This window comes from Triticum dicoccoides, chromosome 6A (assembly GCF_002162155.2).
Source record: "Triticum dicoccoides isolate Atlit2015 ecotype Zavitan chromosome 6A, WEW_v2.0, whole genome shotgun sequence".
Taxonomy (NCBI): domain Eukaryota; kingdom Viridiplantae; phylum Streptophyta; class Magnoliopsida; order Poales; family Poaceae; genus Triticum; species Triticum dicoccoides.
In genome coordinates, this window is record NC_041390.1 from 607889050 (window position 1) to 607913627 (window position 24578).

Below are 24578 nucleotides of genomic sequence, written 5' to 3' on the forward strand. Positions count from 1 at the left end.
TCCAACTCTATATATTTGCTTTCGGAGAGAGAAGAAATCATTGCCTTTTACGATACGGAGCCGCCGCCAAGCCCTAAAACCTCTCGGGAGGGCTGATCTGGAGTCCGTTCGGGGCTTCGAAGAGGGGGATTCATCGCCATCGTCATCATCAACCATTCTCCATCACCAATTTCATGATGCTCACCACCGTGCGTGAGTAATTCCATCGTAGGCTTGCTGGACGGTGATGGGTTGGATGAGATTTATCATGTAATCGAGTTAGTTTTGTTAGGGTTTGATCCCTAGTATCCACTATGTTCTGAGATTGATGTTGCTATAACTTTGCTATGCTTAATGCTTGTCACTAGGGCCCGAGTGCCATGATTTCAGATCTGAACCTATTATGTTTTCATGAATATATGTGAGTTCTTGATCCTATCTTGCAAGTCTATAGTCACCTACTATGTGTTATGATCCGGCAACCCCGAAGTGACAATAATCGGGACCACTCCCGGTGATGACCATAGTTTGAGGAGTTCATGTATTCACTATGTGCTAATGCTTTGTTCCAGTTCTCTATTAAAAGGAGGTCTTAATATCCCTTAGTTTCCAATAGGACCCCGCTGCCACGGGAGGGTAGGACAAAAGATGTCATGCAAGTTCTTTTTCATAAGCATGTATGACTATATACGGAATACATGCCTACATTACATTGATGAATTGGAGCTAGTTCTGTGTCACCCTATGTTATGACTGTTACATGATGAACCGCATCCGGCATAATTATCCATCACTGATCCGGTGCCTACGAGTTTTCCATATACTGGTGCTCTCTTATTTACTTTCCCGCTGCTACTGTTACAATCACTACAAAATACCAAAAACATTACTTTTGCTGTCTTTACTTTTGTTGCCGCTACCACCACTATCATATTACTTTGCTACTAAACACTTTGCTGCAGATACTAAGTTTCCAGGTGTGGTTGAATTGACAACTCAGCTGCTAATACTTGAGAATATTCTTTGGCTCCCCTTGTGTCGAATCAATAGATTTGGGTTGAATACTCTACCCACGAAAGCTGTTGCGATCCCCTATACTTGTGGGTTATCAAAACCAATTTCTGGCGCCGTTGCCGGGGAGCATACCTCTATTCTTTGAGTCACTTGGGATTTATATCTACTGGACACTATGAAGAACTTGAGAGATCCAAAACCAAGATCTATCCCTCAACTACGAGGGAAGGTAAGGAACTGCCATCTAACTCTGCACTTGATTCACCTTCTGTTATGAGTAAGTTTGCGACACCTACACCTGCTTCTGCTATTCGTTCTGATATGTCGCATGTTATTGATGATGCCACTTCTGCTATGCATGATACTTATGATGAAACTGCTTCTATGCCTTATACTATTGTGCCCCTTGGTGAATTTCTTGATGAACAAATTGCTAGGGTAGAGAAAAAGAAATTATTGAATCTGAATACGATGATGATAGTGATGATGAAAATATGCTTGTTATTCCTGAGGGTTATCTTTTTGATATGGAATCTTCTGCCGCTATTTTAGCTTGCAAAGATAGATATTAGCTTAAGAGGTTATTAATTAAATGGAACAAAGAATCACTTAGAGATAAAATGAAACCCGGCCCTGCTTTTGCTACTTCACCCATATGTGTTCCTGACAAGGATTATGAATTCTCTGTTGATCCTGATATAATTACTTTGGTTGAATCTGATCCGTTTTATGGCTATGAATCTGAAACTATTGTGGCACATCTTACTTAGTTAAATGATATAGCTGCCCTGTTTACTAATGATGAGAGATCGCGTTACTTCTATATACTCAAAATATTTCCGTTCTCATTAAAGGGTGATGCTAAGATATGGTTTAATTCTCTTGATCCTAGTTGTGTGCGTAGTCCCCAGGATATGATTTATTACTTCTCTGCTAAATATTTCCCTGCTCATAAGAAACAAGCTGCTTTGAGGGAAATATACAACTTCGTGCAAATTAAAGAAGAGAGTCTCCCACAAGCTTGGGGGAGGCTTCTCAAGCTACTTAATGCTTTGCCTGATCATCCTCTTAAGAAACCTGAAATGCTTGATATCTTTTATAATGGACTAACCGATGCTTCCAGAGATTACCTGGATAGTTGTGCTGGTTCTCTTTTCAGGGAAAGAACACCGGATGAAGCTAAAATGCTATTGAATAATATGTTGACAAATGAAAATAATTGGGCACCTCCTGAGCCAGCTCCTGAGCCATCTCCTGCTCCAATTACTGAACCTGTTCCTAAACCAACTCCGAAGAAGAGAGGTATTTTATTTCTCAGTCCCGAAGATATGCAAGAGGCAAAGAAATCTATGAAAGAAAAATGTATTAAAGCTGAAGACGTTAAGAATTTACCTCCTATTGAAGAAATACATGGTCTTAATTCACCGCCTGTTGAAGAAACATATGGTCTTAATTCTTTATTTACTGAAGAACCTCCTGATCCCGATATCCCGACACATGTAGTAAAGGTAAATTCTCTCTATAAATATGATAAAGTTGAAGTCCCTCCTACTAAAATTGCTAGTCAGTGCTTGAATGAGTTTGATAACTTCATGTTTAAGCAAGACGACTTCAATGCTTATTTTGGTAGACAATGAAAAGAAAATGCTTATATGATTAGACGCTTGGGTGATTATATGGATAATATTAAAGGTGAACTTAAACTTATTAGCAAACATGCTTCTATGGTTACCACTCAAGTAGAACAAGTACTTAAGGCTCAAAAAGAAGTGCTTGATGAAATGAATAGTAAGAAAAATGATTATTCTGTTAGAGTGGCTACTAGAACTGGTAGAATGACTCAGGAACCTTTGTATCCTGAAGGCCACCCTAAGAGAATCGAGCAAGATTCTCAAAGAAATAATATTGATGTTCCTAGTTCTTCTAAAAAGAAGAAGAAGAAAAATGATAGAACCGTGCAAACTTCTAGTGAACATATTGCTGAACCACCCGATAATCCAAATGATATATCTATGTCTGGTGCTGAAACACAATCTGGTAATGAACATGAACCAAGTAAAAATATTAATGATGATGTTCATGATGATGCTCAACCTAGTAATGATAATGATGTAGAAATTGAACCTGCTGTTGATCTTGATAACCCACAATCAAAGAATCAACGTTATGATAAAAGAGACTTTGTTGCTAGGAAACATGGTAAAGAAAGGGAACCTTGGGTTCAGAAACCCATGCCTTATCCTCCGAAACCATCCAAGAAAAAGGATGACGAGGATTTTGAGCACTTTGCTGAAATGATTAGGCCTATCTTTTTGCGTATGCGATTAACTGATGTGCTTAAAACAAATCCTTATGCTAAATATATGAAGGATATCATTACTAATAAAAGAAAGATACCGGAAGCTGAAATTTCCACCATGCTTGCTAATTATACTTTTAAGGGTGGAATACCAAAGAAACTTGGAGACCCCGAAGTACCTACTATACCTTGCTCCATTAAAAGAAATTATATTAAAACTGCTTTATGTGATCTTGGAGCCGGTGTTAGAGTTATGCCTCTCTCTTTATATCGTAGACTTGACTTGAATAAGTTGACACCTACTGAAATATCTTTACAAATGGCTGATAAATCAACTGCTATACCTGTCGGTATGTGTGAGGATGTGCCTTTTGTGGTTGCAAACGTTACTATTTTAACGGACTTTGTTATTCTTGATATTCCCGAGGATGATAGTATGTCTATTATTCTTGGAAGACCTTTTCTTAATACTGCAGGGGCTGTTATTGATTGCAACAAAGGCAATGTCACTTTTCATGTTAATGGTAATGAGCATACGGTACACTTCATAGTATCAACTCCATTGGAAAAATTCCATCGATTATAATTGGAGGTTTTGAATTTCCTCTACCAACTGTCAAAAAGAAATATGATATACTTATTATTGGGGATGTGCATATCCCCCTTGAGGTAACTTAGTGCTATTCGAAATTTCTCTGGTTCCATGATTATCGGAATGAGTTTGTTAACAAGACTTGATCAACCTTGTTAGTGGATTCTTTTTGATGAGCATGAGATGGATGAAACTAGAAGCACAAACTTCTGTACCCTCTCTATACTTTCTGTTATTTATATTAAATAAAGTAAAAATAGTATTTTCTGTCTGTTTCCTTACTTATCCGTGCAATATAAAAATATCCCAAAAATAAAAGTCCTCAGAATGACATGCCAATTTAATATTAGTTTTTCGAGAATATTTGAGGATTTACTGTGCAAAAATTACCGCGGGAGGAGCTGCCACCTGGCCACGAGGGTGGTGGGCGCGCCCCCTGCCTCGTGGGCCCACGGTGGCCCTCCTCCACTTATCCCAGCACCCATCTTCTTCCTCTGTCTCACACAAACCCGAAAAACCAACTCAAGCACGAGTTCCAGCCACTTTTGTTGTGATTTTCGATCTCCTTGCTCAAAGCACCTCTCGCAAAACTGCTTGGGGAGATTGTTCCTTGGTATGTGACTCCTCCATTGGTCCAATTAGTTTTTGTTCTAGTGCTTTATTCTTTGCAAATTTGTGCTGCATAGGTGACCATGTTCTTGAGCTTACATGTCAAATTTATATGGTTCTAAGTAGTTCTAATGCTTGATATAGGCTCTAGGCACTTGTAGGAGTAGTTCCTATCAGTTTTATTGAAGTTGGTCCACTTTTGTTTGAAGTTACTAAAAATTTCAGAATTTTTCAGAGAAAAACAATATGCTTAGGAAGATGTTCCAAGGTGGTTCCTCTAAGAAGCAAGGACCCAGGATTGCTATGCGCGATGCTGACGAGGATCCACCAAGAGATGCTCCAGTATGGCCTTGCGAATGGCCGTCGGAAAATTTTATGGACCGTGCGGGAATTAAAGAAGAATTCAAAGTATATTTGTGCAATGCCGGTCTTGAGGATTTTGAGGCTAACAAATGCCCCCAGTATCATTGATCTCACAAGTTCATTTGTGAGGAGGTTTGAGTATTCATCTTCGCGTAATTCTCCTTCAGTCATGTTTGATCTCTATGACAAATCTTATACCATGGACTTAGAGGATTTCACTTCTGCTTGCAAACTTCCATCATGGGGTAGTGTTAGGGATCCCCCTAAATCTGAATTTAGAAACTTTCTTGCTAATATAACTGTGGGGGAATCTAGAGATATAACGCAGGCTACCATAGGGAGCATTCACTTTCCTGCTATACATTATTCTCCTCTCTTCATCGGTAGATGCATAAATGCTAAGGATGAAGCATGTCACATGTGTGTCCCTGATCTTAGCATTCTTAGGAGTGTTGTGTTAGGAGACCAATCTTATCATATGGGAGCCATTGTAGCTCGTAGGTTGCATCATAATAGACATAATGGAGATTTCTTTGGAGGAATTTATGCAACTCGCTTAGCTCATTTTCTTGAGATAGACATTCATGAGGGTGATATGGAGTTGCCTCCTGCATATTTAGATTATGACTCTATGGCTTCGCACTAGTTCGTCGAGAGGCCTGAATCACTTCTCTTATATCGTTTAATTTTTGATAAACGACGTGTTTTCCATATTACTCTCCCTGCTCCCGCCTTCTTTGATTCATAGACAAAAGGAAGATATGTTATTACCAGAGAGGAGGCAGAAGGGTATGAGAGGAGAGCGGAGGCAGCTCGACTCCACGTTGCAGCTCAGCAGGCGATAACCGCTGCACATCAGTATGATCCCAACTATTCTTCCTCATCACAGTACGACCCCAACAATTATTATTATGGATATCTGCCAGGCCAGCCGTGGCCATAGACCAACTTAGGACAAAAGCCTAAGCTTGGGGGAGTACGTATTCCTCACCGACATTACATTTATGTTCACACACACTCATTGCTAGATGTCGGTGCTCATACTTTTTCACTGTAATATCCATGCTAGTTTATTTTCTTGTTCCTGCTTTCTTCTTGTGTGTTTGCTAAAACTTAACAAAAAAACAAAAAAAACAAAAAAAATAGTAGTAGTTTATTTTTCTGTTGTAGTAGTAATAACTAAAAAGAAAACCCAAAAATATTTCCCGTTCTTCTTTTTGCTTGTTGGGAGCTTTCCCATGTAAATAGTTTTATTTCTTTTCTTTTCTTTGGGGGTCCGTAGGAGAAGACCATAATTAAATTGTTGAAGTGGCTCTTATATGCATAATTGTTGATTTAACCAAGAGCCCATATTGCCTTGTCTTCTCCTGTTTATTGAATGCTCGCAGATTCCAACTTAGTCCAATGCACGTGCACTCTTATTATTATTCACACCGTTCGGTCGTGCAAGTGAAAGACAATTATGATGATATATGATGGACTGACTGAGATGAGAAAAGCTGGTATGAACTTGACCTCTTTTGTTTTTGTAAATATGATGAGTCCCTCGTTCTTGATTCAGCTTATTATGAATAAACATGTTTGCAATGACAATTAGAGATCATAGTTGCTTGTGCCATGCTTGATTAGCTATGAGTTATAATGGTTTACCTTGTGTGCCAACATGCTATTGAGATGATTATGATGTGGTATGATGGGGTGGTATCCTCTTTTGAATGATTTAAGTGACTTGACTTGGCACATGTTCACACATGTAGTTGAAACAAAATCAACATAGCCTTCATGATATTTATGTTCATGGTAGATTATATCCTACTCATGCTTGCATCCAATGTTTATTAATTTTAATGCATGTACATGGCTATTGTCGCTCTCTAGTTGGTCGCTTCCTAGTCTTTTGCTAGCCTTCACTTGTACTAAGCGGGAATACTGCTTGTGCATCCAATCCCTTAAACCCCAAAGTTATTCCAGATGAGTCCACCATACCTTCCTATATGCGGTATCTACCTGCCGTTCCAAGTAAATTTGTATGTGCCAAACTCTAAACCTTCAAATAATCATTTTGTTTTGTATGCTCGAATAGCTCATGTATCAACCAAGGCTGTCCTTATCTTCCGTGTTAGGCGGGTTATTCTCAAGAGGAGTGGACTCCGCTCCTCACTCACGAGAAAATGGCTGGTCACCGGGATGCCCAGTCCCATGCTTTATGCAAACTAAATCAAAATTAATTGCAAACAAAAGTCCCCCTGGGACCTGATGTATATTGGAGGCACTCGTTGTTTCAAGCAAGCCATGGATTGATGCTTGTTGGTGGAGGGGGAGTATAAACTTTACCATTCTGTTTGGGAACTGCCTATAATGTGTTTAGCATGGAAGATATCGCCATCTCTTAGTTGCTACATTGACAATGAAAGTATACCGCTCAAAATACAATTTATCTCTATTTCAAAACCGAGCTCTGGCACCTCTACAAATCCCTGGTTCCCTCTACTAATGGCCTATCCATTTACTTTTATGTTGAGTCATCACCCTCTTATTAAAAAGCACTAGCTGGAGAGCACAGCCGTCATTTGCATTCATCACTGTTAATTTATATTGGGTATGACTATGATTGGATCTCTTTCATCATGAATTACAATGTCTAGTCCGTCCTTGATCTTTAAAGGTGCTCTGCATTTATGTTTTGCGGTCTCAGAAAGGGCTAGCGAGATACCATCTTGTTATATCATATTATGATCGTTCTGAGAAAGTGTTGTCATCCGAGATTTATTATTATGACTTGCTAGTTGATTATGCTATTGATATGAGTAATTGTGAGACCTGAGAATTATTGCAAATGTGGTTAGTTATGATCTATGCTGAGAACTTGAATGCTGGCTTGACATAGTTACAACAACAAGAGCAAACAGAGTTTGTAAAAGTTTTTCTTTCTTTCTTTCAGTTTGTCAACTGAATTGCTTGAGGACAAGCAAGGGTTTAAGCTTGGGGGAGTTGATACGTCTCCGTCATATCTACTTTTCCAAACACTTTTGCCCTTGTTTTGGACTCTAACTTGTATGATTTGAATGGAACTAACCCGGACTGACGCTGTTTTCAGCAGAATTACCATGATGTTGTTTTATGTGCAGAAAACAAATATTCTCGGAATGATCTGAAACTCCACGGAACATCTTAGAAAAAATAATAAAAATCCTCGCCAAAGATGAAGACCAGGGGGCCCACACCCTTCTCATGAGGGTGCCCCCCCCCTAGGGCGCGCCCCTACCTCGTGGGCCCCCTGGATGCCCTCCGACGCCAACTCCAACTCTATATATTTGCTTTCAGAGAGAAAAAATGAGAGAGAAGAAATCATCGCGTTTTACGATACGGAGACACTGCCAAGCCCTAAAACCTCTCTGGAGGGATGATCTGGAGTCCGTTCGGGGCTCCAGAGAGGGGGATTCGTCGCTGTCGTCATCATCAACCATCCTCCATCACCAATTTCATGATGCTCACCGCCGTGCGTGAGTAATTCCATCGTAGGCTTGCTGGACGGTGATGGGTTGGATGAGACTTATCATGTAATCGAGTTAGTTTTTTTAGGGTTTGATCCCTAGTATCCACTATGTTCTGAGATTGATGTTGCTATAACTTTGCTATGCTTAATGCTTGTCACTAGGGCCCGAGTGCCATGATTTCAGATCTGAACCTATTGTGTTTTCATGAATATGTGTGAGCTCTTGATCCTATCTAGCAAGTCTATAGTCACCTACTATGTGTTACGATCCGGCAACCCCGAAGTGACAATAATCGGGACCACTCTCGGTGATGACCATAGTTTGAGGAGTTCATGTATTCACTATGTGCTAATGCTTTGTTCCAGTTCTCTATTAAAAGGAGGCCTTAATATCCCTTAGTATCCAATAGGACCCCGCTGCCGCGGGAGGGTAGGACAAAAGATGTCATGCAAGTTCTTTTCCATAAGCATGTATGACTATATACGGAATACATGCCTACATTACATTGATGAATTGGAGCTAGTTCTGTGTCACCCTATGTTATGACTGTTACATGATGAACCGCATCTGGCATAATTATCCATCACTGATCCAGTGCCTACGAGTTTTCCATATACTGGTTCTCGCTTATTTACTTTCCCGCTGCTACTGTTACAATCACTACAAAATACCAAAAACATTACTTTTGTTGTCTTTACTTTTGTTGCCGCTACCACCACTATCATATGACTTTGTTACTAAACACTTTGCTGCAGATACTAAGTTTCCAGGTGTGGTTGAATTGACAACTCAGCTGCTAATACTTGAGAATATTCTTTGGCTCCCCTTGTGTCGAATCAATAAATTTGGGTTGAATACTCTACCCTCGAAAGCTGTTGCGATCCCCTATACTTGTGGGTTATCAACGGCAGCGTCACGACGCCTGCTGTAAGCCGAGCGCCCCGATAAATGGCACTCGGCTTACATCGCCTATTTTTCCATAACCAGATTTTCATGTAAAAAAATGTTTTTAATAATGTGGTCCATTTTGAGCCGGTGTAGGAAGGTTCGGGACATAGGGTGCCCGTCTCCGCCCCCCCCCCCCTCCGCCCCCACTTTGAGCCAGCGGGAGGGAATCTCTCAAGTGTGGTTGAATTGATAACTCAACTGTTAAAGCTTATAAATATTATTTGGCTCGCCTTGTGTCGAATCAATAAATTTGGGTTGAAATACTAGCCTCAGTGACTGTTGCAATTCCCTATACTTGTTGGTCATCAAAACTATTTTCTGGAGTGTGTGCCGAGGAGCATAACTTTGTTTATTAAGTTCACTTAGGAGTTAATTATTCGTTGCACTGTATCTTTACTGTGAAGAATCTCAGGGAGTCCAAAACTAAGATCATGCCCTCTGAAAAAGAGAGGAGGTAAGGAACTTCCAATTAGCTCTACTCTCGATTCGCCCTCTGTTTTAAGTCAACTTGTGACACCACCACATACTTTACATACTCATATGTTACACACAGTAGGCACTGATTTTGCTATTGATGATACTTATGATGATGCTTCTACTTTGCTTCATAATATTGTTCCACTTGGTGAATTATTGGATTCTCATATTGCTCAAGCTAAAGAAAATGAAACTACTAAAAATTCTCAAGGGAGGAGAAGACAACTCGGTCTCCCCTTCAAGGCCATGGAAAAGGGAGACACTTTCTATTCTCAGCTTTATCCTGATGTTTCTTTATTTGATATTAATGCATTAAAGGCCGTTGAGGCAATCTGTGCTCAAAATATGGCGCTCGCTCAAGAGGTTATTGCATTCGAGGAACAGAACTGTGCACTTTGTGAGATCATCAGAAAGATGAATGAGTTGGCAGCATGGAAGGACAAGGCCACCACTTCATTGCCACCACCGAAGAAAGAAACGGGTATGGGCACCACCCTTAGCTTATTCCAAGCTTGGGGGAGGTGTCCCGGTATCATATCACCATCACTTTTATTATCATTATTTATTTTAGTTCGATCTTTAGTTACTTCGTGATTTAGAAGAATAAAAGTTTTAGTATGAAGTAGTTTTCGAGTGCTTGTTTTGTGATCGTCCTATCTATCTATGTAATCATGAGTGAGAGTTATATAATAAAAATTAGTTTGAGTTTTGTTACTTTACTTTCTTGCATCAATCATAGCATGAAAATAAAAAGATCATGTGCTAATCCCATGGGGAGTAATGACTTCACATACAAGAAGTATAGTTGATAAAATTTATTGGAAGTTGACAAACATAGCATTGGTCATTGATGCCATTCATGAAAGAATAATAAAGGAATAGATATTTCACATATAAATACACTATCTTGGACATCTTTTATGATTGTAAGCCCCATTAATTATTTTCAAGCTTGATCAAATAGTTGATGTTGGACAAGGAAGAGAACGTAATGAGTTATGTTTGCTTATATTTACACAGAAGTTATACTGTCATGGATCCTCTAACATGTGGTGCTTGCTCATAATATTTTGCTAGCCAAAATTTTGTAGTGGGTAGAGATACGACTTATGCATCCAAATACCCTTAAACCCAGTTTCTTGTCATGAGAGTCCACCAAATCTACCTATGGATTGAATAAGATCCTTCAAGTAAGGTGTCATCGATGCAAAGCAATAAAATATTACTCCTAAATATGCATGATGTTTTATTGTAAGGAAAAATAAGTTTTGTACGAACTTGTGATGGTGAAGAAGTAAAAGTGACATACTGCATAATAAATGTCGCTACCACAAGGGGCAATATAATGCAAATGAGCATCACTTTTTAGTAGAGATACACAAGTGGTATCTCTACTATTGACTCTTGCATTAAGGGGTAACCCAAATGAAAAAGCATATGACAACCTCTGCTTCTCTCTGTAAAGGGTCTATCTTTTACTTTTTAGTTTTAACGTTTATGCAAGAGTCAATAGTATTCATTCATATTCCGATTTCAATTATTCTACACTTGGCAATCATCATGTGGTAGGGAAAGATTCAGGCACATATATCCAGTTGGATGTAGGTGATCAGAGTTATTATTGTTGACATTATCCCTAAGGTAAACGAGTTGGGAGGTGAAACATTAAACCCCCATCTTCATGTGTGTCTGATTGAACTGTTTGTTCTAAAAATATGTTTTGAGTGTCAGCAATCATGGAAGACTATATGATAGTTGAGTATGTGTAATTTGCTAAACCAAAAGCTCTTACATAGACTCTTCCCGTAAGTATGATGAATTGTAATTGCTTTGATGATTGAGAACATAATTTGTTAGTTTTCAAGAAAGTTTATTGTTTATACTTCAGCTTGTGGATGAACTGTTACTTGATCATGAGAAGTTTTATGATGGATAATTGTTGTTATAATAATGGTCATGATGCTTCTAGTTCTGTATTTTGTTTTATCGACACTCCTCTCTATAAACATGTGGTCATGATTATCGAGTTTGGCATTCGCTTAAGGACAAGTGAGGTATAAGCTTGGGGGAGTTGATACGTCCATTTTGCATCATATTTTCCTACTATTATTTATAATGTTTTCGATCATTATTTCACTTTATGATGAAATTCTAATGCCTTTTCTCTCTTAATATGCAAGATATACATGAAGAGGGAAATTGCCGCTAGCTGGAATTCTGACCAAAAAGAGCTACATCAGATATAGCTATTCTTCGAAGCTCCAAATGACCTAAAAATATGGAGATTTATTTTGGAATATATAGAAAATACTATAAGAAAACACCACCGAAGAAGATAAATGGTGGGCCCACAAGGCAAGGGGCGTGCCTTGCCCCTTGTGGGGCCCACAGAAGGCCGCCGGTGCCCCTCTTCTGCCATATGAGGTCATTTTCCCTCAAAAAACAAATAAGAGAAGACTTTTGGAATGAAGCACCACCGTCTCGAGGTGGAACCTGGGCAGGAGCATGTTTGCTCTCCAGCGGAGCGATTCCGCCGGGGATACTTCCCTCCGGGAGGGGGAAATCGAAGCCATCGACATTACAACGATCCTCTCATCGTGGGAGGACAAATCTTCATCAGCATTTTCACCAGCACCATCTCATCTCAAACCCTAGTTCATCTTCTGTATTCAATCTTTGCCTCAAAATCTCAGATTGGTACATTTGGGTGGCTAGTAGTGTTGATTATTTATTTGTAGTTGATGCTAGTTGGTTTATTTGATGGAAGATCATATGTTCACATTATTAATCAAAAAAATATTCTCCTATGATCTTGAACATGTATATGATTTATGAGTAGTTCCGTTTGTTCTTGAAGACATGGGAGAAGTCTTATTATAAGTAATCATGTGAAGTTGGTATTCATTTAATATTTTGATGATATGTATGTTGTTCGTCCTTTGGTGGTGTTATGTAAAATGTCGATTACACGACACATTACCATAGTTGGTCCTAGGGGAAGGCATTGGGGAGTAGTAAGTATATGATGGGTTGTGAGAGTGACAAAAGCTTAAAGCCTAGTTTATGTGCTATTCCGTAAAGGGCAGATTTGAATCTATATGTTTCATGCCATGCTTAGGTTTATCTTAATTCTTTTTTCGTAGTTTTGGATGCTTGCTAGAGGGGGTAACCATAAGTGGTAACAGCAGTCTAGCACCGGTCCACCCACATATCAAATCTATAATCTATAATACTTAAATAGTTGATCCCCACTACTTCTAATTCTCTCAACATGCAAGCCATTCACCTCACCAAGTGTGCCACGTCAGCATCCACTAACAATATTTTTCAGCCCATGCAATACTTCTAATTATCTCAACATGCATGCCATCCACCTCACCAAGTGTGCCGCATCAGCATCCACTAACAATATTTTCAGCCCGTGCAAACCTTATTTCATTATCATTAATTCTCTCAACATGCAAGCATCCCACTCCACCATAATCTAATATATTTTTCAGCCTACGCAAACCATACCAATATGTTTATTTTTGTCACTGGCCATATGTAGTAGATTAGATAATTATTTAATTTATTTACTTCCAAAAGGTTATGAAATGCCCTGATTTACACATAATGCAAGTACGGAATATTTATATAATAAAATTAGTAGCTTTTGATTTAGATCTTTTCCTTCATATGTAAGTCATCTGTAATTAATCTTTATATTTCCGCAGCAACGCGCGGGGTAATTACCTAGTTATCAAAGTAGTGAATGCTAATCAACTAAACATAATGGACATGACTGGTGAAATTTTCATGTGTCCTCAAGAACGCTTTGCTCACTATAAGAAGTACTTCCGACTTGTCCTTTTCTATAAAAGGGATTGGGCCACTTTGTTACTATTGCTACTTGCTACAAATTATCTTGTTATCAAACTATACATTACTACTACTTACAGCACTTGCAGAGAATACCTTACTAAACCTCTTATCAATTCCTTGCTAAAAGGGATGGCAACACGTCATTGGATAATAATATGTAGCATTAATCACCATGTTTAATTCGAGATTACAGCGGGTAGAAGAGGTGTTACACCGCTTCATAAAGGGGAGAGAGTTGGTGTTGACGGTTCCCCAAGCAGCGCTTCGGCGCCACCAGAAGAGAGGGGAGAGAGAGCCCCTCCTTCTTGCTTCCCCTAGATGGGAGGAGATTTTACCCTCTGGTCCATGACCACCATGCTCGGAGGTCAGGAGCCCCTCCGAGATTGGATCTCTCTCCCTTTGTTCTCTTCTGTTTTGTGTTCCTATTTTCTGGCCGAAAACTATTTCTTAAATATTCGGAGATTCATAACTTTGATCGGGCTAAAATTCTAACACGTTTTTTTCTCTCGATGTAAGCTTCCTTGCGGCCGAAGAAGGACCCCAACCGACTTACGAGGTGCCCACACGGCAACCCCGCGCAGCTAGGGGGTGGTGGCGCCCTCACGCCTTATGAAGGTCGTGGGCCTCCGTTTGCGTTGATTCCACCTCCCAAAAATCACATATATTCCAAAATAATTCTCCATAAAATTATATCGCGTTTGGACTTTGTTTGATATGGACTTTCAGCGAAAGAAAAAACATGCAACAAACAAGAACTGACGTTGGGCACTGGATCAATATGTTAGTCCCAAAAATAATATAAAATGTTGTCAAAAGTATATGAAAGTTGTATAATATTGTCATGAAAAAATCAAAAATTATAGATACAAACGGAGACGTATTAGCATCCCCAAGCTTAGTTCCTGCTCGTACTGGAGTAGGTAAATGATAAAAAGATAATTTTTTAATGTGGAATGCTATGTAACATAATTTTGATCATATGATCTAATCATAGCATGAATATTAACATACGAGTGATTCAAGGCAATAGTCTACCATTTGATATAATAAAGACATCAATACTCATGCATACCAATAAACAATCATGCCTTTCACAATAAAAATGCTAAAAAACACTATCCCTATAAAATCATATAATCTTGTCATGCTCGATCTTTCTAACACAAAGTATTAATCATGTACAACCCCGATGACAAGCCGAGTAATTGGTTCATACTTTCTAACACGCTTCATCTTTTTCAACTTCCACGCAATACATGAGCATGAACCATGGATATGGCACTATGGGTGGAATAGAATGCGATGATAGAGATCGATAAGGAGAAGTGAAAAATGGAGAAAGTCTCACATCAACTAGGCGGATCAATGGGCTATGGAAATGACTATCAATCGATATCAATGCGAGGAGTAGGGATTGCTAAGCAATAGATGCACTAAGAGCTATAAGTGTATGAAAGCTCAACTGACAACTAAGTAGGTGTGCATCCAACTTGCTTGCTCATGAAGACCACGGGCATTCGAGAAAGCCCATCATCAAAATATACAAGCCAAGTTCTTTAATGAAAAATTCCCACTAGTATATGAAAGTGAGTACATAGGAGACTCCATATGAAAAATATGGTGCTACTCTGAAGCACAAGAGTGGTAAAAGGATAGTAACATTGCCTCTTCTCCCTTTTTCTCTCTTTTTTGGGGCTCTTTTTGGCCTCTCTTTTTTTCTTTTTCTTTTCTTTTTTGTCCGGTTCCTCGTCCCAACTTGTGGGAGAATCATATTCTCCATCATCCTTTCCTCACTAGGACAATGCTCTAGTAATCATAATCATGACACTTTTATTTATTTATAACTCAATATTACAACTCGAGATCTAGAACAATATGACTCTATATGAATGTCTCTGGCAGTGTACTACTATACATGCCAGTGTTTATTGCCTTGCGTGAATTGGCGGGATAATAAACTTTCAGTTCTTGCAATGATCTAGTGTAACATGTATGATAATGATGAACGGTGGCTGAGCCACAAATACTATGTAAGCTATATGATCACGTAAAGCAATATGACAATGAAAATGTATGTCATAATAGCAGAACGGTGGAAGTTGCATGGCAATATATCTCAGAATGGCTATGGAGATGGAATGATAGGTAGTAATGATGGTTGTTTTGAGAAAGATATAAGGGCAATGTGGTTTGGATGATAGAGTGTATCATATCATGAGGTTTGGATGCACCGGTCAAGTTTGCACCAACTCTCGAGGTGAGAAAGGGCAATGCATGTTACCGAAGAGGCTAGTAAATGGCGAAAAGGTAAGAGTGTATAATCCATGGATTCACATTATTAGTCATAAAGAACTCACATACTTATTGCCAAAGTTTATTACCCCTCGAAGTAAAGTACTACTACGCATGCTCTTGGGGGGATAGATTAGTAGGAAAAGATCACCGCTCATCCCCGACCACCACTCATAAGACACTCAATAATAAATCATGTTCCAACTTCATCGCATAACTAGAGACTATGCGTGCATGCTTCGAGAATCACAATCCTTAACACCAATATTCTTACTAAACCACAATCATTCAATAGTACCTCCCACATATCAACATCTTAATGTTGCAAAACTATTGCAAGGAATCAGAAATATCATATTAAGTGATCTACAAGTTTCATGTAGGATTTTATGACTAACCATGTGAATGACCAATTCCTGTTGATTCTCTATATAAGTGAAGCATGAGAGTTCAACTCTTTCTACAAAAGACCACGCTCTAATAAATATAAGTGAAGCTTTCTATATGTAGAGAAACATGCATCCAAACTTCAAATGATATAAATGAAGCACATGAAGCATTCTCTATAAGGCCATACTCAAAAGGTATAAGTGAAGTGCAAACAGCATTCTAGAAATTAACCAAGGACTATCACATGCCAGCATGGTGCATTACTAAAAGAAAAAGAAAAAACACACAATGCTCGAAGAATTTATGCATATCATGTGAACAAAACAAAAACTGAGACATACCGATAATTATCGAAGAAGAAAGATGGGATGCCTTCCGGGACATCCTGCTTAGACGCCTCCTTGAATATTTACTGGGTACCTAAGCTTGAACTCTTGCCTCTCCTTATTCTTCTTATATCGATACCTCCTCGATTTTCAAACACTACATCCACAAAAAACTTAACCGTCATGTCTTGCTGTAACATTATTGTATAATTATAATAAAACATTACCCACAGTACGCTATCACAATTCTATGGCTCTCGAGTTAATGGGGCTACAGTCTGTGAATGGTACATATACTTTTGTAACTCAAAAAATTCTAAAAAATTAGTACAAAATAAACAATTTGCATAGTAATACTATGTAAAAAATTCAAAAACTTTGACGTCGGCAGGAGGGGAAGACCGGCACTTCTCTTCCTTTCTGTCTGCTATGCCTGCGGGCGTGTCAGTTTCGTGCTCGTCGTGGCGGGGCATGGACTCGGCGATGTGCTCCTCGTCGTCGGTCTCGCCGAACACTGCCTCGCCCGAGTCGTCGCTCTCCTTGTAGGAGGCTTCCACCTCCACCACCCGCCGGCGGTGCCGCCACCGCGCGTGGCAGATCTCGTGAGCGAAGCGATAAGACTCGAGCAACGCCAGGTGCGCGACCGGCGCGACAACCCTACCGGCGACGAGCTGCTCCTTCGCCTGCACGTGCTCAGGAAGTGGTGGTTATCGGCGGCGCCGGCCTATGTCTCCTAGAACCGCTCCTCCTGCACCATGTTCATGTAATGGGCACGAGCCTTCGCCGGTTCGTCGACAACGACGTCCTGCATTGGGACATCATCGTCCTCCGAGCTTTGGCGGGGAGAGATCAATGGTGGGAGAGGTGCCTCAAAGGTGGGCGACAGACTTCCAAAGAGCTTTGACGGGGGAGAGATCCATGGGAGAGGTGTGAAGAGGGCTCGAAGGTGGATGACAATGACTATGGCTGGGGAACCAGTTTTTACATGACAGACGGGTGGAGCCGAAGGAGACACCACAGCACCTCATGTCAATGTGAGTAGCGTTCAACCGGCACCAATGAGCAGTAGACTTCGTTATGGACAGGCATGATTGTGAAAGTTGATCAAAAATGTTATAAATCGAAAGTGATTGGTCGATTGATCGATGGTTACAGAGAGTATATATATCCCTTGGAGAGATGCGACGATCCCGAAGAGATGCATCGGTTCCAGGAGGACGGGAGAGAGGCGACGGTTGCGACGGACACAGGCGTCCGTGCGGGCGCAACCGCTCGTTCGATGGGCAAGGGGAGATTTCCCTTAATTACAGATTATAGTTTAATCTTAACACTCCCCCTAATCTACGCTTGACCATGTAGAATCATCTTCACGATTGTCCGGGAAGCTCTATCATCTCAAAAGATTCTCCTTCAAAAAGTTCTTCATAAAATCTTTGATGAGATCCTGAAACATATACTCACAAAGAAAGACATCATAATGTGATGTCATTAAAATAAGGATATCTCAAGAAGAGACTCCCCCTGACACCTGTAAGTCCCTAAGTCTCCGCATACCAATTCCATGAACACATTTCTGGAACGTAGAATTTGGTAGAGACTTGGTAAATAAATCAGCAAGGTTGTCGCATGATTTGACTTGCAGAATGCTTATTTCCCCGCTTTTCTGAAGATTATGGGGGGAAAACCATTTAGGAGAAATATGCTTGGTGATATTTCTCTTGATGTATCCTGTTTGCATCTGCACAACACAGGCCGCATTATCTTCATAGATAATGGTAGGTGATTTTATCGAACCCATTCCACATGACTGTTTTATGTGGTTTATCATTCTGCGAAGCCATACACATTCTCATGTTGCTTCAAATAATGAAACTATTTCAGAATGATTGGTAGATGTTGCCACCAAAGTCTGTTTCGAAGACTTCCATGATATAGCAGTGCCACCATGTAGGAACACGAAGCCGGTCTGAGATCTGGCATTATGGGGATCAGACAAATAGCCGGCATCTGCATATCCAATCACATCAGAGTCCTGATTTTTCCGGAACTGGAAAAATAGGCCAAGATCCTTTTTGCCTTGGAGATATCTAAAGATATTCTTCACTCCAGACCAATGACGTTTGGTGGGAGCTGCGCTATGTCTAGCAAGTAGATTCACTGCAATTGCAATATCAGGTCTTGTGCAATTTGCAAGATACATAAGCGCTCCAACAGCACTAAGGTATGGAACTTCATGTCCCAACACCTCTTCTCCATCATCCCTTGGTCTGAACGGATCTTTCTCTACGTCTAGAGATCGAACCACCATGGGAGTTTTAGATGGATAGGATTTGTCCATATTGAATTTCTCCAATATTTTCTGGATATAGGCAGATTGGTGTACCATGATTCCTGAGGGAATATGCTCAAGTTGAATACCTAAGCAAAATTTGGTTTTACCCAAATCCTTCATCTCAGATTCCAACTTTAGGTGATTGTGTGCTTCATCAATGTCTGGTGTGTTGCCGATGATGTTGAGATCATCAACATACACATAAATGATGCAAAATCCTGTAGAGGACTTCTTGATGAAAACACATGGGCAATCAGCACTATTGGAGTAACCTTTCTGAAGAAGGAACTCACTGAGTCGGTTGTACCACATCCGTCCCGACTGCCTTAAGCCATATAGTGACTTATTCAGCTTTACACAATACATGTTGCATTTTGCATATTTATTCGGGACAGAGATTCCATCAGGAACCTTCATATATATATATATATATATGTCCGAATCTAGTGACCCGTAAAGATATGTGGTCACGACGTCCATCAACTGCATAGATAGACGATTATGCACTGCCAAAGATATAAGATATCAGAAAGTGGTTGCACTCATTACTGGAGAATATGTTTCAGTGAAATCAATGTCGGGTTTCTGCGTGAAACCTTGTGCTACGAGCCTTGCTTTATATCTCACCACCTCATTATTCTCATTCCATTTTCGGAGAAAACCCCATTTGAATCCCACAGGGAAAACACTGGGAGGTGTAGGTATTGCTTCAGTGAATACCTTTCTTTTGTTAAGCGAGGCAATTTCTGCTTGGATTGCATCCTTCCATTTAGGCCAGTCGGAGCGCTTTTGGCACTCAACGATAGACCTTGGATCATGATCAGTGAGAAGGGTATCTGCAATCTTTTTAGCAAAATATATGTTGACAGTCGTAGTCTTACGGTCAAATAATTCTCCAGAATCAACATAGTTGATGGAAATTTCCTGCACCCCTAGTGACTCTTCGTGATTTCCCAATACGATCGAGTCTGGGTGTTCCGATGTCCCAGTCAGCTTGTGCATACTAGAACTGGGTTGTGGAGGTTGCCCTTCCACTGGGTGTATACTACCCATCAGGTGTTTGTCAACGTTGAGTTGACCTGCATTTACTGACTCCGAGGTTTTTCTCTTCGATTTCCTTTGCTTCTTGCTAGAAGCATGCTCCAGGTCAGAGGCTGTACTACTCCCCCTCTTTTTAGGAATAGGGAGTTGAGTGGTTTTTATTGGTACCTCCACTCTTTCTGGCGCGTTTCTGGCCGGTTTTAAGGATTTTGTAACACCTTTCAAATGAGTAAATGAATCTGGCAGATTATTTGCAAGATGTTGCAAATTAATGATCTTCCGAACTTGAAGTTCGGTCTCATGGGTACATGGATCAGAGAATGAAATGGAATGAGCATTCCAATCAATTTCCGGGCATTCTTTCTGGTACTTGAAATCTCCCCCTAATGCCGGAAAATGTTCCTCATTAAATATGCAATCAGCGTGACGGGCTGTGAACAGATCCCCAGTCAGGGGTTCCAGGTACTTAATAATCGACGGTGATTTTTACCCCACATAGATCCCCAACTTCCTGTGTGGGCCCATAGATGTCCGATGTGGTGGTGAGATCGGGATATATGCAGCACATCCGAACTTGCGCAGATGGGAAATGCTTGGAGGATTTCCACGTACCAATTCTAGAGGGGAACAACTGTGATATGCAGTTGGCCTCAATTGTATCAAGTCAGCAGCGTGTAAAACAGCGTGACCCCAACAAGAGGTTGGCAAGTTGCAATTCGTCAACAAAGGTCTTGCAATGAGTTTGATCCTCTTAATCAATGCTTCAGCCAAACCATTTTGTGTATGGACATATGGAACAGAGTGCTGAACTTCAATCCCCAAAGCCATGCAATAATCATTGAAAGCACGTGAGGAGAATTCTGCAGCATTATCCATTCGAATTGACTTAATTCGACTTTCAGGATAATGGGCTTGCAACTTAATGACTTGCCTCATTATCTTGGCAAATGCATAGTTTCGTGTGGATAGAAGACACACATGTGACCATCATGTAGATGTGTCAATCAGAACCATGAAATACCGAAAAGGTCTAGATAATGGTTGAATGGGACCACAAATGTCTCCTTGAATATGTTCAAGGAACTGAAGTGGTTCAGCTTGTATTTTGAGGTGTGAGGGCCTCAAAATTAGCTTTCCTGTGGCACAAGATGTGCACACAAAATCAGAGGATTGAGGAAATTTTGACTCAAGCAAATTATGACCAATGGAATTGCTAGAAATTTTTCTCATCATCCCTATTCCAGGATGGCCTAGGCGATCATGCCAGGTTTGGAATGCATTAACATTCTGAAAAATTACTTTGTATGCAACATGTTCCACGGGTTTGATGTACGTATAGTACAAACCAGACGATAGAGAAGGAATTTTCTCATGTACCTTTTTGCCATATCCGTCATCTTTAGTAAAGAGTAGATACTCCTCTTTGTTGTCTTCATGGGTTTCAATATGAAAACCATTTTTACGAATATCTCGATAACTGATCAGGGTACGTGCAGAATCGGGATACAGTAAAGCATCCTAAATTGTCACATATGTACCACTTGGGAGGGTGAATATGGCACATCCAGTACCAACAATCACAGTATCGCGTCCAGCGATAGTTAGAATATCTCCATTTGTCTTTTTCAGAGTTTGGAAATATTTCATCTCCCTCAGTATGGAGTTTGTGGCACCACTGTCCACAAGGCATAATTCCTCTTCCATCGGATTGTCCCCGTAGAAAACTATATAAAACAAAGAATTTTCAATAAGAAAACCTCGTAGTAATATATAGAATACAATCTTTATTATATCAAATGTGCTGATACAATACAATATAAAGACAACAACAAACTTATGTTCTTATTACAATCATCACAAATGGACATAATTAAGTAGATCACTAGGAGATTGAGGGACTAGTCGAAGTCGTCAAACACGTCGTTTGCGGTGTACTCAATCAACGTGTTCTCCATTTCAGCAGTAGCCTCAGGCAGATAAGGAATCACGGCGTTGCTCGGTCCAGGAGGAACATCGTGCGAACCACCAGCTCCTTTTGTGCTATCCGGATGAAGGTTGAAGTTGGCTTCAAACCTTTTCCCTTGAGGTGCTTTGCGTCCCTGAGATTGCTGGTACAGCATAACCAGATGCTTGGGCATTGTGCACTTTTCAGTAGAATGCGTGGAGCATCCACACTTGTTGCAAAGCTTAGATTTATCAAACCTGAGCTTTGAAGTGCCTTTTCCCTTGTCTGGGTATCTAGATCTCCTGTTCCCATTGCGCTTTCGCTTATGCTCGAAATTGGATTGTTTACCCCGAGGGGTACCATTAAACTTCTGTCTATTTGCAACATTCAGATGGACTTCAGGTAAAGGTTGTGCCCCAACTGGGCGCTGAGAGCCATTCTTAGCGAGTAGCTCATCATGCTTTTCAACCTGAAGTAACATGTGAATAAGCTCGGAATAGACAGTGTAGTTACGAGCACGCTATTGCTGTTGGAGGATCCTATCTGAAGGGAGCATAGTAGACAAAGTTTTCTCTATCTTCTCCCCCTCAGTAGGTTCCTTCTCACAAAAACGCAATTTGGAACATATCTTATGAACAGCATGATTGTACTCACCGATGGACTTGAAATCCTGAAGACGGAGATGAGTCCAATCATGGAGTGCTTCTGGCAGGACTACTGTCTTCTACTGTTCATACCTCGTTTTGAGGGCCAGAAACAGAGTACTAGGAGATTCCTCCTGTAAATACTCAGACTTGAGATCTGGATGAATATGGTGCCTTATGATGAATAAAGCAGCATAATTCTGCTGTTCTGTCAGCGGCGTGGCCCCATCCGGGAGAGGAGTCTCCGAGGGTTGTATTGCACGCGCTATCCCACGGGATGCAAGACTGATCTTGATGTCCATAGCCCATGTAGGGTAATTGTGGCCATTGAGGGCAAGCTCCTCAAACTCTTTGGCAGTCATCTTCGCCTACATGGGAGAACCAGAGATAATTAGTTTACGGGTGGTAAATTAGAAACCATCATGGTTGTGTAATAAGAATGCAAAATTTTGATACTCAAGTGTAAACTTGAAAAATTCTCAACCTCAATTGTGTGCACATAACACTTTGAAGATCACTTAGATCTCACAGTAATAGGCTACATCGCCATTACCTTGTGTATGCTACAATTCAAATATAAGGAATACACGTTGGAGGTAATCGTTTGTCGAGAATGACAAAGCGTAGACCTCACAGTAAGAGAGGACAGTCTGCAAATAAGCAATAGATCACAACTCATTACCTTGTGATTCCAAATAAAATGAGAGAGAAACATTCAAAAATTTGCAAGTTTGATATGCGAGAGAAGATCTCAATCGCAAAGACATGTTCGATAAAAATGAGATGTGGTAAACACATGAAACATGTCATTCTTCCCAGATGAAATCTGGTACTTTATTTATATTATCAATCCATTACATAATATAAACACACCTACTAATAATTACACAAGTCCTAACATAGAATAAATCTAGAACAGGACTAAAATGTAAGTAGTAGTCAACCTAAGTACTAAACAGTACTAAACATAGACTAAAATTGCACAAATACAATAATTAGTACTAATGTTAAGAAAACAGAGAAAAAGGAAAAAAAAATCCACACTTTCTGGCCGGCCCACCCGCCACAGCACTGCACAGGGGGGGAAGCCGCGAGCGCCTGGGCCTGGGCCTTTGGCCGGCCCACACGCCGCCGCACCGCACAAGACAAGGGGGAGCGGGCGGATCGGATAAGGGTCGGAGTATCCGAACCCCGCACCACCACCTCTGCTCGATCCCCACTGTCACACGGCGGCGCCGGCGGGAAGAGGGGCCGCCGCACAGTGCAGTAGCAATAAATGCGAGAATATTGACTTCCATAACCTCTTTATTTTTTATTTTCACAATAACTCGGGATGTAATCCCATGGAGAGGAAAAAGGGGTATCTTGTAAATTCAAAGGTAGGGCTTGCATTCTGATAATACTGAATCAATTCAATATTATGAATTTCGGATCTATCAAATCAACTCATGGATGAGAGTTATATTTCACGGATGAGAGTTATATCGCGATACCGGTGGTCACCGGCGTAGCACCGACGACCCCTCCTCGTCCGAAGAAGAGTCGACGACGACGTGATCCGGGCGAGCTGTCCCTGGTGCGGCACTGGCGAGTCCGAGGCTCGCCGGAGCCCACGAGCCGGCGCGGCGCGGCGGGACGGCGGTCGAGGGATGCGACGGCCCGCCCGAATAGGCGGCCGAAGCGCTGCTCAGTGCGGCTGCTCGAGCCCGCGGCCGTCTCCTGTTGAGGCGTGGCCGTGGCGGCACCGTCCTCCATGCCTGCTCCAAGGCGGACGACTCCAGAGGCACCGGACGGCACGAAGACGAAGGCGAGCGCCTCCTCCTCGTTCACGACGGCGTGCATCGGCACGGGGCAGTATCCGGGCGGGCCGGCGGCCTCGGTAGCGGGCGTTGGCGTCGTCGGCGCAAGCCACACGGCCGACGGACGAGGTGGTGGAGGCGGAGATCCAGGGGGCGGTGCAGGCGCG

At 41.0% G+C, this 24578-nt stretch overlaps 1 long non-coding RNA gene across 1 annotated transcript; it reads right to left on the minus strand.

The window, feature by feature from the left end:
• Nucleotides 1-7718: 7718 nt before the first annotated feature.
• On the minus strand, nucleotides 7719-24093 carry LOC119314570. The gene is made up of 3 exons (XR_005152356.1): nucleotides 23873-24093; nucleotides 11221-11223; nucleotides 7719-7729 (listed from the first exon to the last, which is right to left on the minus strand). It is a non-coding gene; the product is annotated as an uncharacterized LOC119314570 (long non-coding RNA).
• Between the last annotated feature and the right edge of the window lie 485 nt (nucleotides 24094-24578).